Raw genomic sequence first — 17,353 nt, 5'->3', positions numbered from 1 at the left:
CATGCATATGTAAACACAAAATATCTTTCCAAGATATGCAGAGATGCATTCTGCATAATGACCTCAGACAACAGGATTAAGCACTATAACTTTAACCTCTGTGAGTGGTACCATAAGGGAAATTTTAAAACTGAAATATTTAAGTGTCTTTAAAAGTCCCTAAACCATGTTCTTACCATCCATACTGATAAGAATTCAAATAAGGATTTAGCTTTTAGCCATATATACATATATTTGTTTTTCTTGTTTATGTTAAAAGTTCTGCAGTAAAAATCAATGTATGGAAGGGTAATACATGTAACAGCACCAATAACAATAATTCTTATATTCTGCTAAAGGCCAAACCACTGTCAAAATGGGATTTCATATTATGTTTTCATCTTCCTTCAGATAAAAAACTATCCATTTCATTTCTGTAGCACATTTATTGTCATTTGTTACAGCTCTGCTGCATGTGCTACTGATGCCATTTAAGCATTATCTGTTACAAGAGTAACCTCATCAGCTAGAATGGGATATATGTGCATATGCTGATAAACTATTTTATTGTGATTTAGCTACAATTTATTTCATCCAGCATAAAAGGAAGAGGTAGAATATAGCACAATCTTACAGATATATCAAGAGCCTGAACTAGATTTGCCAAAAACTTACATATTTCTAAGTGCTTTTCCTTAAAAAAAAATGCTTTACACATAGTCCTATTTTCCCTAGGGGGGGCAATATTTATTATTAACCGTCAATGTTTTTAGCATGGAGTTATGCATAGATCATTCAATCAAATAAGCAACCTCACTGTCTTGGATGTTGTACAAATATACAGGGAAAACGTACTCCAGTCCCATGTAATTTAAAATCTGAAAAAGTCTAGAAACAGACAGAGGCTGGAGAACAGACAGTTTCGTTAAGCAAAACAGCTGGGATATAATGAATACAATTGGGATGTAATTAATAATTTTCTATTGCATTTGTTTTCTTCTTTGCATAATGTATCCATTTCTTCTGTTAATCCTTGATCAAGACTGATGGGGGAAAACTGGTAATGGTAATAACAGATGGGCATGGCAATAGCAGCTGTTGTGAAAAGAGGGAGGAGAGAACAAAGTCCGGCGGCCGGAACTGCTCTGTTGCTGTATTTCAGTCCAGCTGTAGTTTATGTGCACAGTAAATTTTTCTACTCCTATTACCATTGCTCTTCAGTGTTGCTAGAAAAACTCAAATTCTTTGAGATTCTGCTTTAGTAATGTGGATAAGTAAAGACAAAATGTGCTCCCAGTCTGCCAGCTTTTACCTTTCCCACACTCTTTGTACACAGACAAATAAAGTTACCTCCCAAATTGTCTAGATAGCAAGGAAATGTTTTTAATGACTACCTACTATCATTATAGAAGAAACTTGAGATATTTAAGACTTCATATAAACAAAGAGTGGTTTTGGCATGGTTTTTGTGGACAATGCAATTATTTCTTATTTTCACTTACTCTTGACATTAAGAGAAATAGCCCTTATCCTATTTCATGTAATCAATATAAAAATATTGCTACATCTCTCTTTCTATGACCTACAGCAGATGCTTCTCACTCCACAAACTTAATTAAGCTTCTCTCTAGTACCAGAATGCAACAACAAGCCGTTCTGTGCAGCTCTTCTTAAAGTATACCAAGACAACGGCATGAAGGTATTATTTCAGAAGCACTAAACACAGTAATACTGATCAGTTTAAATCAAATTTTTAATCATTGTATAAAGGCAGAAATGATATGTAGTCTGATTAGTCCTCCTGGATTACATGAATTGTTTAAAACAAGAGGGAAAAAACCCTCAAACTGAGAAGCTACACACAAATGAAAGCCAAAAGGCTGTGATATGTATATATGACATATAGGGGTGTATCATTTTACTTCTTTAAAAATATTCTCAATTTCACAGTGATAACTCTAGCAGCCAATTCTGTGTCACAGAAAACAAGATAGGCCATGCAATCAAAGACCACATTTCATTATTAAAGTGTGAACTATAGAAATTAAGACAGGTTAATTAGAATGTCTGCTTTTACATGTTGACTTTTATGTAGTGGACATCTTGGAAACTTGTTGGAAGGATATTAATGAGTGAGATATTGTGATTCAAGGGAGCAAATTACATAAGAATGACAGAACATTTCACAGGAGTGTTAGACTAACACTCTCCATTAAAGATTTTTCTGAATTATTCCTGTATAGCTTAACAGCATTTCTCAGTCATGCAGAGAAATTAGATTGCCCAGATGAAAACTGATCCACAAGCAAGAAAACTACGTCAGTCCTGTCATTTTTGTACCATGGCATTTTCAGAATATCTATCATGTTCACAAAAAACTCGTATCCCTTGACAAGAGTGAGCTTTTCCAAGACATGGTGGATGTCCTCCACAAACTCTGTAACATCTGTCAACATCCTCTGTTATTATGGACAATACAATTTGCATATTATTATCATCCCATATCATGGCAGTATCATTACCTGTCTGAAATACCTGCAAAAGTAAGACCAACCTTCAGATTTTCAATCCAAACATACTCAAGCCAATACTCCTCCAAAATTAACTCACAAACGTGACATCAGCAAGCAATATTTTCTCTAAACAAAGAATCACGGCTGTGAACATGAAGATGGATTCATAGAGTGACAGTATCTTCATGAGTTCCCTGAATAATTCCATATACTTGAGTACCAAAATTATTCTGTATGTAAGACACATAGACGACATCTTCATGATCTGAACCCAAAACTTGGAATTTCTCAATCCAGAAGAAATTCAGTATCTCTGGAAGACTCTTGAAATAACATGACCTTTCAAAATATCCTGAGCTGTATCAAAATGGGAAGCTAAAAACTTAAATATATAGCAAAATCGTAAAAACATAGACCAACAGATGAAATGCAAGATGAACACTGTCAGGAAAAAGAGTACTGCACATAGAAAACATACAGCAGGATTGACTTTAAAGTAGCCTTTGTGACTGTGAAAATATATTTTGGAATCACTGTGGACAGTTCTTTGAAAATGTCACCTAAATACTTAGCAGTAAGCAAGAAATGTAGACAGAATGTTAGAAATTATTAAGAAATTAATAAAGAACAAGCCAGAAGATGATATTGTGCTATGAGGTAAATCCATGGTTACACCCACATTTTGAACACTGATTGCAGTTACAGTAATCCTATTTTAAAGCGATATAGTAGAATTTGAAAATGTCTTAGGCAAGCACAACAACGATGATCAGAATGGCTATTAAAGAACGGTTTTGACTCAGCTATAAACTCACACAGCCCTCTCGCTGACTGCTTGGAGTTTGTGGGATCACTTTGAGCTTAGTGTTTCATCTACTTTTTCCATAGGCAGCCACAGTTGGCCACTGTCAGAGATGGGATACCAGTTCATAGGAAGTTTTGATCCATTCTCATCTTTTCCCTTCCTTCTTCACTGTTATTCAGGGTAAACTCCAATTTGAAGTGATGACAAAATGACTGTTGTTTGTTTTTATAGCAGATAAGACTAAAAAATTCTCATGACGTGTGGGAGCTTGAAATTCTGCCCTTTACAAATAATTAAAAAAGAGTTTGAGAAGTTTCATCAAATATATATGGTCAGCTCTTCATTGCAGAATCCTACAGCCTATTCTCACAAACCCTCAAACCCTTTTGCAAAAGAGCAAAGGAAGATTACTAAAAAATGTGAAAGGTTACATCTCTTTCTTGTAAAAATTCTTTTTTGATATTGTGATCTCTAAGAAATATGATCATTAGCATCTAGTATTTTTGTAACTAAGCATAGCTTGTATAGCTATAAAAATTATTAAAATGTTCTCAGTTTTTCTGATTTATTTTCTGAACATATGCACTGGTTAGGGCAGAACAGTACAACAGCCATTTACTAAGCTAAAACTTCCACCGTTGAGCCCACCGAGACAGATTGTTCACAGTTGCCAGCATAACACCCCAAAAACAACAACAAAAAATCCACAGCTGAGAGCTGTGTAGTTTGCTTAGCTGGTTTGTTAGACATTCTTTGATAAGAACTTACCATGAATATTTTACTAAGTATTCAGGGACATGGTTTTGCAATTTGAGCATGGCAATTTTCAGTTTGTATAATTCTGTCACTCAGTAAGGTTTGTTGTGCCTTTGACATGTATGAATGAACTAGAATTTCTTCTGTAGTAATAGGCTGTCTTAATAGCTGACATTTGGTTTTGTTTTGTTTTGTTTAAAATTCATGTCACCTTTTGGCATGGCCCTGTGTACACAGATATGTCTTACTGCCCCTGGCCAGCCTCGCCTGGGGCCTTCTCCCTCGCTCCCTGCCCCCTGCCCATGTGCCCAGTACCCCACTTCATCTCAGCCCAGGGGAGGGCTGTCTCTGGCCCTGCCTCCTCAGCGCACCTCAGCCCTACGTTGTGGTTACTTGACTCCTGGATGTTCCTGTCAGAAGTACGTGGTAGCCTTGTTTCCAGCCCTGTCTTTGGCCCCGTCCCATTTTGCTCCTGGCTGGGCTCCCTGGATGTCCTCTGGACCTGGTCCACCACTTGCCGTAACAGGGTCTGGGTCAACCTCGGCTCCCAGCTTTCCCACCTTCCTTAGAGAGCAGCCAGCCCTCACTGCTTCCTGGCAGTGTCAGAAGACTGTCAAAGAGCTTGAATGCATATGTTGCCAGAATTCTTTTTCTAGGAGTAGACCTCAGATATTGAAAAAGGAATTAACCCGGTCTAAGAAGTATTTGTATTTTCAGTTTCTTTCTAGTTCAGCTTATAAAACTAATCTTGGATTTATTCAATTTCTCTCTTGATCTTAATTTGAAAAAATAAATCACTATAAAATAAAGGGCCACTGAATTAGAATCAGATTTATGTTCACCTGTATTTGTTTATTTTCAGTACAAATTCTCCAGAAACCTGTATGTCAGCCTGAACGTATGCTCTAATCATAGGTACTTAATAGTGCACAATGTACATGCACTGGATATATGCACTCTTATACGTAAATACTAAACTATCTGAAATTCTTGAGGAAAATGTTAAGCATGTAAATCAGTATTTATAGTGTTTCTTTGTGGACCATGATACACCTAGAAAATTATATTAGTGTGCCCATATTCTAGCAAATCCTAATGTCAGCATTTTCTCTTTTTGCCTAGAAAATTCCTTTTAAATTCCTATTGCATTTTTTATTCTGTCCTGAAGGAATTTCTCCCAAGATCATTTTAAGTCTGCTTTTGTTTTACCAAGCTCTACAATTTCATCAGCTCATTTCATAAACAGTTGATACTTACCCTTATAATTTTACACCTTACAATAAGCAATACAAAATTTATTTTATACAGATAATTAAGCTAAAGCTGAATGTACATAGTTAGACCTTTACACAATTGGACAAGTTGAGAGTAGGGAGGTGGAAAAATAGCTCTTCCATCATGGTTTTTAGGTATCTCATGCCCTTCTCCAAAACATAACATATTCCCATATTTTCAAAGTCAAATGTAAGCAAAACCTCTTTTACAGTATCTTTCGTGTAATTCAGTTTGTAGTCTCTGTTGCTAGGCAAGTAAGCCAGTTTCCTCAACCTCTACCTGGTCTAATCCAACTGTAACAGCATAATATTTTACCTCACCGTCTTCGTTACACATGCCCTGATTTTAGTCCATTGTTCGTCTTACTAGTCTTTCTTTGTGTATAACATACTTATCCCCATTAATATGTTCAGAAAGATTTCCCGTGCTTACAAAACATAAATTGAGCAGAGTTGTCTCCATCCTTCAGATAATGTCATGAACCCAATTAACCCTCTGTGCAAAAAGGAGGGAAAAAAAAATCTATCTCAACATTAAATATTATTTGAATTTTTTTCTGACTGGACACACTAGTCTCATTAGTTTTCAAGAGGAAGGCTTTGTTTAGTTTTAATTGTGTAGATATCCAGCTCCACTAACAGCTACGGTAGGACGGCTAAAAAAATCAGTATTTTAATTTCACACTTCTATAGGTATTCTACTAATTCTCTTTATAGAAGAATGATCCAGATTGCACCTTTCTCTAAAGATGAGGCTTTTTCCTTTCAACCTTCTTCCCACTCATTTTTCTAATCATCAGTCAGATGTTCATGTAATCTACTCCCAGGTTCTGAAAAAAAATAAAAATGAAGTGAGACAAATTTTTGTTTGAATCATACTGAGAAATCTTTACTGATACTAACGAATGTAATTATCTCCTCCCAAAATAGAATAATAGAATAATTAAAAAAAAAAAAAAGCATACCAATTATGATTGGAAACAAAGGAACACCAACAGGCCTGTAGGCAGCTGTAATATAAATTATAAATGAACTTCTATAATTAAGGAATGGTCAGGAGGTTACAGTTACTGGTCAGGTGGAAAACATGCTTCTTTCACACATAGGGGAAATGGCCAGATGAATGTAATGCCTACGCAGGACCTGCCACGCAGCCTTCTCACTGCCTGCTGCAACCACTGACAACTTGGAATGACTAACGCTGCACTGAGAAGGATAAAAAGTCATTTTATTATCTTTCTTCTTGTCTTCTCTGACAGAATTTATTTGTATTTCTCCAGACGTTTTCAAGAATGCAATAAGAATATTTGGTCTAGAGTTTTAAAGTCACCAAAGCTCATGGTAAAATAAAAATAAAGGGAAAAGGGAATGATGGGCACAAAAAGGAAGTATAGAAAGACTTTTCACAGAGTAGCAGAGAAATGCGTAGAGTGGAAAAGACAGATTGGGAAACAGACACGAGTCTGACATATGTTAGAGAAGACCCCAAATGACTTACCATCAGTTTGATAGGTCCTGTTTGTTGAAACATACCTAGCAGTTAGCATATCTAATAACATTCACGTTTAAGTGGAATTACTTGCCTGAGTGCGTAAGAACCTGGTTTTACTTGCATAAATGAGTAGAAGAATTTAAAACTCTTTAAAAGCCTGGGCTTTTCTGTTTGTAAAAATGTATTTAGTAATTATCAGTGGCTCAGACCTTATGAATAATAACCACTTCACTTCGATGAAACCATTAACTATGCTCTTAAATTTGAAACAGTGTCATGGATTTGAATATTCGTATACTGTACCTCAAGCTTTAAGCTTTTGTTAAATTAAGCCACAAGAGTATAAAATCCCTTAGATTAAAGGCAAACAAGCAAACAGTTGCTTTTAAAATTATTTTTCCGTTTGATACAAATTTTTGATTTTAAGTGCAATACTTCAACTCTGAAAAAAGTCACTCTCCTTAAAATCAAATTCACTTTCTAACAGTACTGAAACTGAGGATTTGTGACATTTCAGAGGAAGATGTATTTGCTGCTTTTTCTCAGTTCACTTTCTTTTGACAGGTTTTTGGTGTAGTTTCTTGGCTTTTTTTTCATTTACAATACACTACCAAATAAACAGGGGTTTTTGGTAGAGAGATCATCAGTCGACTCCCACTAGAATTGTGCAGGGACGTATGCTGTTCAGCATACTCATAAATTATCTAGGGAAGGAGATGAATTGCGAAGTAACTTTGCTGATGCTAGTAAGTTACTCTAGGTAGTGAAAATGAAACCTGACTGAAACACTGCAGAGCACCTCATGTTATTGAGTGACCACGCAGGAAATTCAAAGTTGATAAGTGATGGGCGTGTGGAAGAAACTGAGCCCCCAATTCTATATGCGCAGAATCATAGAATTGTTCAGGTTGGAAGGGACCTTGGGAGGCATGTAGTTCAACCCCCTGCTCAGAGCAAGGTCTGCTGTGAGATCAGAGGTCAGCTATGAGATCGGTCACTCAGAGTCACTATCCGGCTCATCCAACCATTTTTCTCGCCTATTAGATATTCAGGACAGGATTCACTGTTCTGTTGCTCCTCTTGGGATTCCAGGAGTGTGCTTCTTTTGTCAAACAATGTTGTGTTATTCAAAACTGTTGTGTACGTTCTGTTGTCAAAAGGGTCTGACACAACGTTGTAGATTTAAAGCAGGTACATTGAAACTTTTCCAAATCTTATATAGGACATGTAGAATTTCATGCCACGATTTTCACATTTCCAGTTTGATATGAGGTTTTTTTGTCTTCCTTTTTTAAAAATTTCGTAATGCATTCCATAGCGTAAAGCATATATTTGCTACCGGTTTAGTTCAATGAAACATTGACTATTAGTGCAAGCATTTCTTCTGAAAGCACATTTGAACCCAGTATGCATGGTACCTAAATTCTTGTCAGGTCTCAAATGTTATAGTATTTTTAGGAAATCTAACCAGCTGAAATATCTGTAACTTAAGATTCATAAAAACGGAAAAGCTGACAAGGAGCTTCGATATGACACGAAGTGCAACTTCACTCATGATGTTTCTGCTTTCACCAAATATATTGTAGTCTCCAGCATCTTCAATGCAATCTATGCCAATCAATGCCATTGACAATTAGTTTTATTAAAAATATAAAAATGAAGGTCACATCAGTCTGTATATGAAAATAAGTGAGTGATGTATGTCAAATGAAACAAATACTTCAAAATGTGGACTAAATGTTGCTTGGCAACGGAATGGCTGGCTAACGCTGGGGTGTCTATGAGACTTAAGCAGTTGTTAAACCAGTGCTACTTAAAAGCAGGAGGGAAAGCGTGGTAGTAACAGTAATGAACATCTCACTACTCATTATTTAAACATTCCATAGCCATCTGTTGCTACCAAAAAACCCAAGACTTGTGAAAATACAGCAGCTTTAAATCACAGTCTATGTTCATTAACATAGCAGCTGCATTCGTGGCAGGTATTAAGGTGGACATTATAAGAATTTTATTTTCTTTTAGGTTTTAGATTAATTTGATAATTCAGTTTACAAAAATAACTCAAACAACCCACAAATATTTGCTCCATTCAGGTGCAGTACAGACAACTTATTTCTTATCCAAATGATCTAAAGATAAGAAAACTGTGAATAAATTCAATATTTTCTGTCCAGCATTTTACATAAGATAAATTTTTAGAGTACACATCCAAAAATTACATTTAATTTCCAGGCAGAGACTAAGAAATCAGGTCATTTTTAAGGCCTTGAACTGTTGGAATATTTGCATTAATCTGAGAAGGTGCTGGGTCACCCATAACTGGAACAAACACTGGAAGAAGTTCTGTTACAGGTCCAAATAGAAAAGAAAACATTTTTAATGGACAATTTAATTAATTTTAAATTGACTTAGCTCAGAGAGCAGAAAGACTTCAGTACACATTTTTGTAAGACATTTTATCTACCTTGCCTTCTAGAATTTAAGATTAAATTCTAGCCCTAGGGCACTGCGGTAGCCGCCTGCATAGAACTGTTACAGTTAGAATAGTTCTCCTAAAATATATAATCTAAATTTATTTCCATAACAGTGAGTTTGTGTATTTCTGGCTGCCTGTCTTGAAATAACTAAATATGATCCAATTTAATAAGCTAAGAACATTCTGAACAATTTCCCTCTTTAGAGGGAATTTAATTTGCGTTAAAAAAGTCATAGTTGCTTTTGAAATGAGATTGTGTGACTTTAGAGTAATGCTCTATGCTCTTCTATGGACTCATAAAATGTATCAAAAGATAATGTGTTCTTATAGATGGTAAAAATATGCTTTGTATACCATGACATCAATTTCATGACCTGTACACTGTCACTGTTAATGGAGTAATGATTGGTATCAGAAGTTATCTCTTTGAGTTTATTTAAGGAAATTTTGTTTTGCACGTCTTAATTTTTCTTCAATTTTTCTTCATACTTGTCTTAATTAGGCAGAAAAAAACCATTCAAATGCATTTCTGGAGAACTTAGCAATTCAGGGCTGAAATGAAAAAGCCAGTCTTATCTAACGCTACATCATAAACTCTTCTAGAGTGATACCTTAGGTAAAGTATTGCAATACCTAGACACAGCAAGATCACTAAAACCTGAAATTTTGATTTCGGCTCTGAACTTCCTTCCTGTTATAGGTTTATATTAGCCAGTGTTCAGTATTACTTTGATGTATGGTAGGTATTTTTGATGCTTCAATTGTTAAGTGACCATATGTAAGTGCATGTATATACAGCAGAACTATCCAGTCACAGATTACACACATCAGTCACTCCAATAGCTTCACTTCCAACATCAGTAGGGAAATGAAATCATCACAGGGAAAAGCAATAATCTGAGGTTACAGCAAATGTTTTGCTCTAAATACAGAACTGTCTTGTCATGTACACTAATCTCTTCTTTGGAGGAATATTTTGCCTAGGTGTGTTACCCTCCTTCCTTGGGTCATTTTTCAGGCATTTCTAGCCCTGTACAAAGAGCGTCTGCCAGACAGATAGCTTAAAAGTATAATGCAGTTATTTATTGGCTGATGCACACAGAGTTATCTAGGATTTAACAAGCTACTAGACTAAGTACTAATATGCACTCTGGCATGATAAGACACCCAGAGTCTCCGCTGGCCAGGCAGGCACCAGCCTGGAGGGGAAGGGCCAGCTTCCACTGCCCCTGAAACAGATCCGTTTTCACTGACTCCGTTTTTTTCCTTCAGGATTTTATACCATTTCATGCTGATGTTCTTCCTCTTGAAACCTTGGGCTACTGATGATCCAGTCCCAACAATCCTACTCTGTCTGCAGTTTTACCTTTCTTATCTTGCATACCTCTACTCTGCAGACTTCCTCTCGACTTAGCAGTTTCGTCAGAGGTCTGAGCCAAGGTTATGAAGCTGAGCCATATCCAATCTGGGTCTTCACAGGCAGCTGCACCCTGTGGAGAGTGAGCAGGCAGTTACAGAAGGGATCACAGAGAGAGATGGGTACAGGTGCAATTCAGTTCATGACCAAAGACAGCAGCAAAAGCGGGCCTGACCTCAAAAAGCTGTTAAAACTGCACAGCTTTCCAAAGCCCCCTGACTCCGCTTTTATACCCTCCAAATCCTCAAAACAATCAATGCTACAAGCACTCCCCACCTTGGTGTCATCTAACCCTGCACACACGCGGAAGCTCTTTCAAATGCGAGGAAACACCCTGCCCACAGGCCCAAACTCTAGGTTTCAGCATAGCTGATCTCTTATTGGAATTTCTTATTTCTGTTTCAAATAGTGCCATGTGCACTACAGTACCGGAGATTAAAGTCTGTATAGGAAAACATGGTTTCATTCCTTTCCCTTCAGAGAAGAGAAGGAGAAAATATTTTTGTTCTCTACCCTCTGTACGGCAAAGAAAGACAGTTTGGAAGTAATGAGATCTTTCATCCTTTCACTTCTTTCACCTCTAATAGGAGGCAGGGATAGGAACAAATGGAAATTCTTTTTCTTTTGGCAGAGATGTCAGCCATCTCTGAGAAGACTACATATCTGGAGTTGCTGCAAGCAGCATAAACACACCATTGTATTTCTGATTAAAAATCTTCTAGCTGGTGAAGGTCCAGCAGTTTATTATCTCCTAGTTAGTTCTACAGTGCCCACCCTTGAAAACTTATGAAAGCTTGACCATGAGGAGTTTAGAAGAGGGGAGGTAAGTGGATCACATTCCCCAAAATACAGAGTTTAAAATAATCACGTTAGTTCCATCAGGTAATTTTCATGCTGATTCACTGTATCGAACACAGGTGAAAAATGAACGCTATGTCCCAGCTACATGTGCCTCTCTGAGTTTGAGAGTCAGAATGCGGTCCAGAGGCTGAGGGTATTGTGTAGTTAAATTATCTTCATTAGATAGGAAGCCATTTTGCTCATTTGCAGGAGTGTCTAAGATCACAAATGAACTACAACAACAGACCAATTATCCTTCCATACCTTACCCCTTCCCAGTTTTAGCAAATGCCAGACACTTCAGACAAAGACGGTACTTTCCCAGAGGAAGACAGCAACTTCAGTTCACGTGTTTAGCTCTTCTTATAGGCAATCAAATAATTATTGTATTACGCTTTATTTTATGTCCATCCACTTAGGGTTGCTTTGGACATGAATAAGTGTTTATTGACTAAATCAATAGTCTTAGCCATGTTACAGTGCACATAAAATAGTTACAAGAATAAAATCAGTTGTTACATTAACCACTTGCAAAGAATAGGCAGGCTAAGCTTTGAACTAACATTGCCTCATTAGGTTATATTCAGATTAAGAAGTAGACAGGAACAAGAGGAAGTATTTTTTTTTAAAAATCAGTGTTCCATTTCCTTTCCACACTTTAGATTAATTAGAATTTACCACTAAAAGAGCCAGACAGTACAATTAAGTTTTACAGCAACCATATTAAAGTTTTTAAAAATTGAGCTTCCACTTCCCCATAAATCCCAGGGGTACTTACAATTAAATTAGGCTTTGTCATCTGAAATAACAGGATGAGGTACATAATATGCCACACACTGTCTGGTACAGGAACCCAGCTAATCAAGGGAGTGACCTAGCATATTGCTACTTCAAAAATACAGCAGCAGTACAGCACTACTTATATATCTAGAAACACCTCTCTACAGAGAATGTATGCATGTGAAAATTATTTCATGTTCCTTCTCCCTGACATCAGCACTGAGCTAGAGCAGAATGAACAATGTATGACAAATAAGTTATAGGATGGATTTCGCCTCTTGTCCCCTTCCAGTTGTGGCATGTCCATGAAATGGTCAAGTTCCTTCCACAGGTATTAGGTGCTAAACAGAATGTGAATAATTTCTGTCCTCTGATTTTCTATTCTGAACTTGTTGCCAAAAGCCTGCATTGTCTTTTTAGTTGACAGCTCTTCTCTTCATGAACACAACTGTTAGAATATCACTGTATTTCACAGACAATATCCAAATTAATAACTTGTTAACAGAATTATTTTAGAAACTTGGTGAGTGATTTGGCTCAGCTATTTTTCTGAGAGAGTCTTTTGCTTAAAAGCTGGGTCATTGACCAGACCAGCAGATGAGACAAGTCCATTTGCTTGCCTCTGCTTTATACATAGTGGGCTATAACCTCTCCCATAAGGGTGCTGGAGTAAATCCTGGCCTCTACAGCAGAAAATTAGTTATAGGAAAGGATCAAGCCAAAATGATAAGCCCAAGGCAGCCAACAGGAAGCACTCATCCTACTCCCCTCTGGGAGTTATGTGACTTCACCTAGTGGTAGAAATCTTTTTGTTTTCCTTCATAAAGTAAGCAAGAAACATCAGATATTTCTTTCAAAATATGACCAGGAAAAGACTGTGGGGATAGTGCAGCCCCAAATAGCATTCGTCGTTTCCAAAGGTGAAAGCTAGAGCTGCTTCTTTGTCTGATGAGGTATTTCACACCTCACAGGAGAGTAATCTACCTTTCAGGCTAAATTATTCAGAAGTAGAGAGGTTTGAGATGAATACTCTCCTGTTTAAGTCAATTAATGTTCTATTGATTAAGCTATTCAGTTAATATTAACTTAGGCACAGAGACATGTGAAGGAGAGTTAGGCATGATATACCTGTGCTGACCTGCTCATCACAAGTAAGTCTGAGGTATGTCTCAATATGCCCAAAAATAAAAATTTAAGCTTCTGGACAAATGTACAGACATTGCACAGTGACTTCTGCAGCAAATTCTACGAACTGGAAACAAAGCAACAGTTCTGGGTTTGAATGAAGTAAAGAGGATTTAGGAGAGACAATCTGCATCTTGAACAATCTCCAAGAAAACAGTCAGGTATTGCAAGTTCTATTTAGGTAGTATTTAAACATTTACATTCTGATCTGGTTGGTTAGTTGGTTGTGGTTTGGGGTTTTTTTTGGGGGGGAAGTGTTGTTAGTTTGTTTGTTGTTTTTTTCTGAATAACTAATGTATATTCTTGTGACATTAGGCATGGAATGTTTCTAGCAAATCCTTTCCAAACTTTTAGCACTATGCAATTGCACATGCCCAGTGCTCATGTCCACAACCCCCACTCAGCTGCCTTTCTAGGCACTTTTCTTTCATCCCCAGGATACCAGAAAACAAGCACTCAAATCCTGCATTTCTTGAACATCAGTTTGCTATGCATGCTTCAGAAACAACTATTTCTTGAAGTTGTTTTTGCTGCTAATGCAGAATAAAGAATACCAGGACACAGCAAAGGTAAGTTAGTTGCCTAAGAGCTGGGAATGTAAGTTCCCAAAAAGTCCTTACGAAAGGATATTTACTTGCCGTTTGGATGCTAAATATTTTAAGGACAGACTGTTGCAAAGAAAGTTTTCCAGAGCTCACAGTGGATGAGTGAAATGATAGCCAAACACAGCAGAGATTCAGTGTGTTTTGTTCCTCATAATGGCATTATAGTCCAGAGAGATGCAGATACCTGATTGTTGTATCTGGAAAATTAGAGAGAGATTTTACTGCTGTGTTACATACTTGTTCACTTCCATAATTCTGAGCACAAACAGTTTGACCTAGGCAGCTCTCATTCTAGCAGAACATCAGGAGAAAGCACTGATAATTGGTATTAAAATTTAAAGAAAAATTGTATTGTAACTCCTGCTTTGACAAGACAAATACAGAATATATGCCTCTTTGTTTTCATTCATTTTAGTATGAATACTTGACACTTCACAGATTATGGATTTTTTTAAACAGTTAATATCTATCACTCCTGAAATTATATTTATCTTATGGCATCTGACACACCTCTCATGCTTTACAGTAGCTGTTTTCATTTCTGTAGTTTCTACGATGGATGGCAATATATGATCAGCAATACAGCACCTTCAAAAGAGCCATAAACAGGCACTTAGGAGCTCAGTGAAAGATTATACCATTTTCTAGTGGACAGAGTGCTTAACTCCATTAGTGTCATAGGTTGATTAAATCATCCTACATCACATTTCAAATGCACTGCAACCAATTAAGTCAGCCCCTTGTAGCTCAATACATCTTTACATTTCTATGGACATAAAGATGTGAAAAATTTTCTGAGATAGCCTGTAAGTGAAATGACTTATTGTGCTACAGTTATGCCTAACACAGTTTTGTGGAAATAGAAGTGATTAAAACATCTCCAATCAGGTGGTTTTTGTATAGAAAATAACTGTGAAATAAGTCTTAATTGTATCACTTCAGAGGGTTTTTCCTGAACTACAGCAGGAAAGTAAAGGACTATGTGAACTAACCAACTGGAACAGAGAAAGAAATAAGCTACATTCACTTTCAGTCAGGTGCCTATTGTGGCAACATCTCCTTGTAACTTCAGTATTTCACCCAAATGATAATATCACCAAGAAGACACTGAAAAGGATTAATTTGATCCCTAGTGTAACATCCATCTGGATCCATCTAGCCAGCACATTTCAAAAGCGTTTCTGATTATTCTGTTGTTCAGTTTATTTCCACATTTCTAACACCACACAGATGCTACACTAGTATCAGAGAAATTACTGAATGCTTTCAGCAGTATCTCCAGGATTCATCACATGCTCACACTGAATGTTATTTATCACAGGTTCCTGACTGAAATAAAAAAGCAGGTCACATCCGTACATACCGGACAGCAAAGATAGAAAGTTTGGCACTAAGAAATGTTAAGTTTTCTGACAAAAAACAATTCTTACATTCAATACTTGAATTTTTATGTGGGCTAGAAATGTTTAGTCTCTCCACTGTCTCTCATCTCTTGCCATTTTGCAAGCATCAGTGAAGGATCAACTTCTAAGATATATCAGGACACAGTACCTATCCTGCTCAAAACAGAAATAGAATAAATCCTCTGTCATTCCCAGACTGACTTGCATTTTATTATCAGTCTTACACCATTATTCCACTAGTTTTTGAGATCTTCCCAGTAGGATCACTGGAATATACTGTGTGCAGGCTTTTCATTCACAAAGTTCTTTTTAATCTTATTTTGATGGAAACTGAATGTCGTGTTGGTTAAAATGGCATTGCTTGATTCACGTAAATGTATTTGTTATACCTTTGCTTTTTATAAGTAAAAGTTTGATACATGCCAAGCGTACTGGGTCTGGCTGGGATGGAGTTAATTTTCTTCATAGCAGTCCATATGGTGCTTTTTATTTTAAATTTGTGACTATAACAGTGTTGATAATACACCAATGTCTTAGCTATTGCTGAACAGTGCTCAGACAGCATCAAGGCCTTCTCTGTTTCTCTCTCTGTCCCCATAGCGAGTAGGCTGATGGTGGGGAAGAGGTTGGGTGGGGACACAGCTGGGCGAGCTGAGATGAATTGACCAAATGCTATATTGACCCATGCTATATAACGTCTCACCCAGCAATAAAACGGGGGGAGTGAGTAAGTGAGCTGCTCGTGGGTGCTTAGCTGCTGATTGGGGTCAAACCCACTGCAGAAGGCCTTAATCTTTGCACCATATTACATAGTTCTGTATTTCAGCAGAGATGTTTACTAGGAAGATCTTATTCTTGGATTACATTATACCCTACCCAAAACTCTGAAATTCTCAATTATATAGTGGTAGACATATCATTTTACACATTAAGAGCAGAAATGAAAAGGACAAGGAAATATACAGGAAGGCGAAATACCCATGGATTAGATACCTAATACTGTCAAAGTGGAATCCTACCATCCTTAAAGTTAATGACAACGTCCAAATGTAGTTGAACGAAGCCAATATTTCAGCTATGAAATTTCCCATCATTCCTATAATTCTATTCAAATTTTATTAGAAGCAGACAAATAGGGGGGAAATGTCATGTGTACTGATGCTAATTCCTGTGTCCTGGAAGAGTGAGAACAAGTAATTGTCTCAACGTCCAAGATGCATAGTAGCCTTGGCAGTTTTGGGATTTAGTAATGTAATATTGCCTGATGTATGAGAGGATACAGAAAAGTATCTGATCAAAGTATCAGCAGTCAAAGCAGAACTAGCATCAAAAAAGGACATTTTCATGTCGTATTTAAGTAGTATTGTGTAAGTAGTGTATAAGGAGGTCTTGATGGCAGCTGAGAATGCTGGAAAGTATTTTCTTCGGTTATGGAGGTAGGGCTTCATTCAGCCTGCCCGTTTTCCCCATGATTTTTCTGGTTTTATAACTGGAGGTGCACAAATTAATGTGCTGCAAAGGTAGTGATGGTTTCAGGGCAAGACTTCTTTAGTTTATTATTTATAGTTTGCACTGTGGGCCAGGAGAGAGAAGGAAAGAGAGAACTTGCATACTAAAATCAATACAAGTAATAATAGCCCCTTACAAGAGAAGCCTCAGGGGCTGAATATCTCTGGGTTCCTTTTTTTACATAAATGATCTCGGTGGATTATTGTTTCAATGTTTTGTACTGTCAGTCACAGTCAGCTACCAGCTCTCTTTTTGTCCCGTGGAAATCTTCTCACTTCTGTGTGCAAAAATAAAACAAAACTACATAGCAGCAGGTAGC

The sequence above is a fragment of the Pygoscelis adeliae genome, unplaced genomic scaffold (genome assembly GCF_000699105.1).
Source record: "Pygoscelis adeliae isolate BGI_AS28 unplaced genomic scaffold, ASM69910v1 Scaffold167, whole genome shotgun sequence".
Classification (NCBI taxonomy): domain Eukaryota; kingdom Metazoa; phylum Chordata; class Aves; order Sphenisciformes; family Spheniscidae; genus Pygoscelis; species Pygoscelis adeliae.
This window is presented reverse-complemented; position numbering follows the sequence as displayed.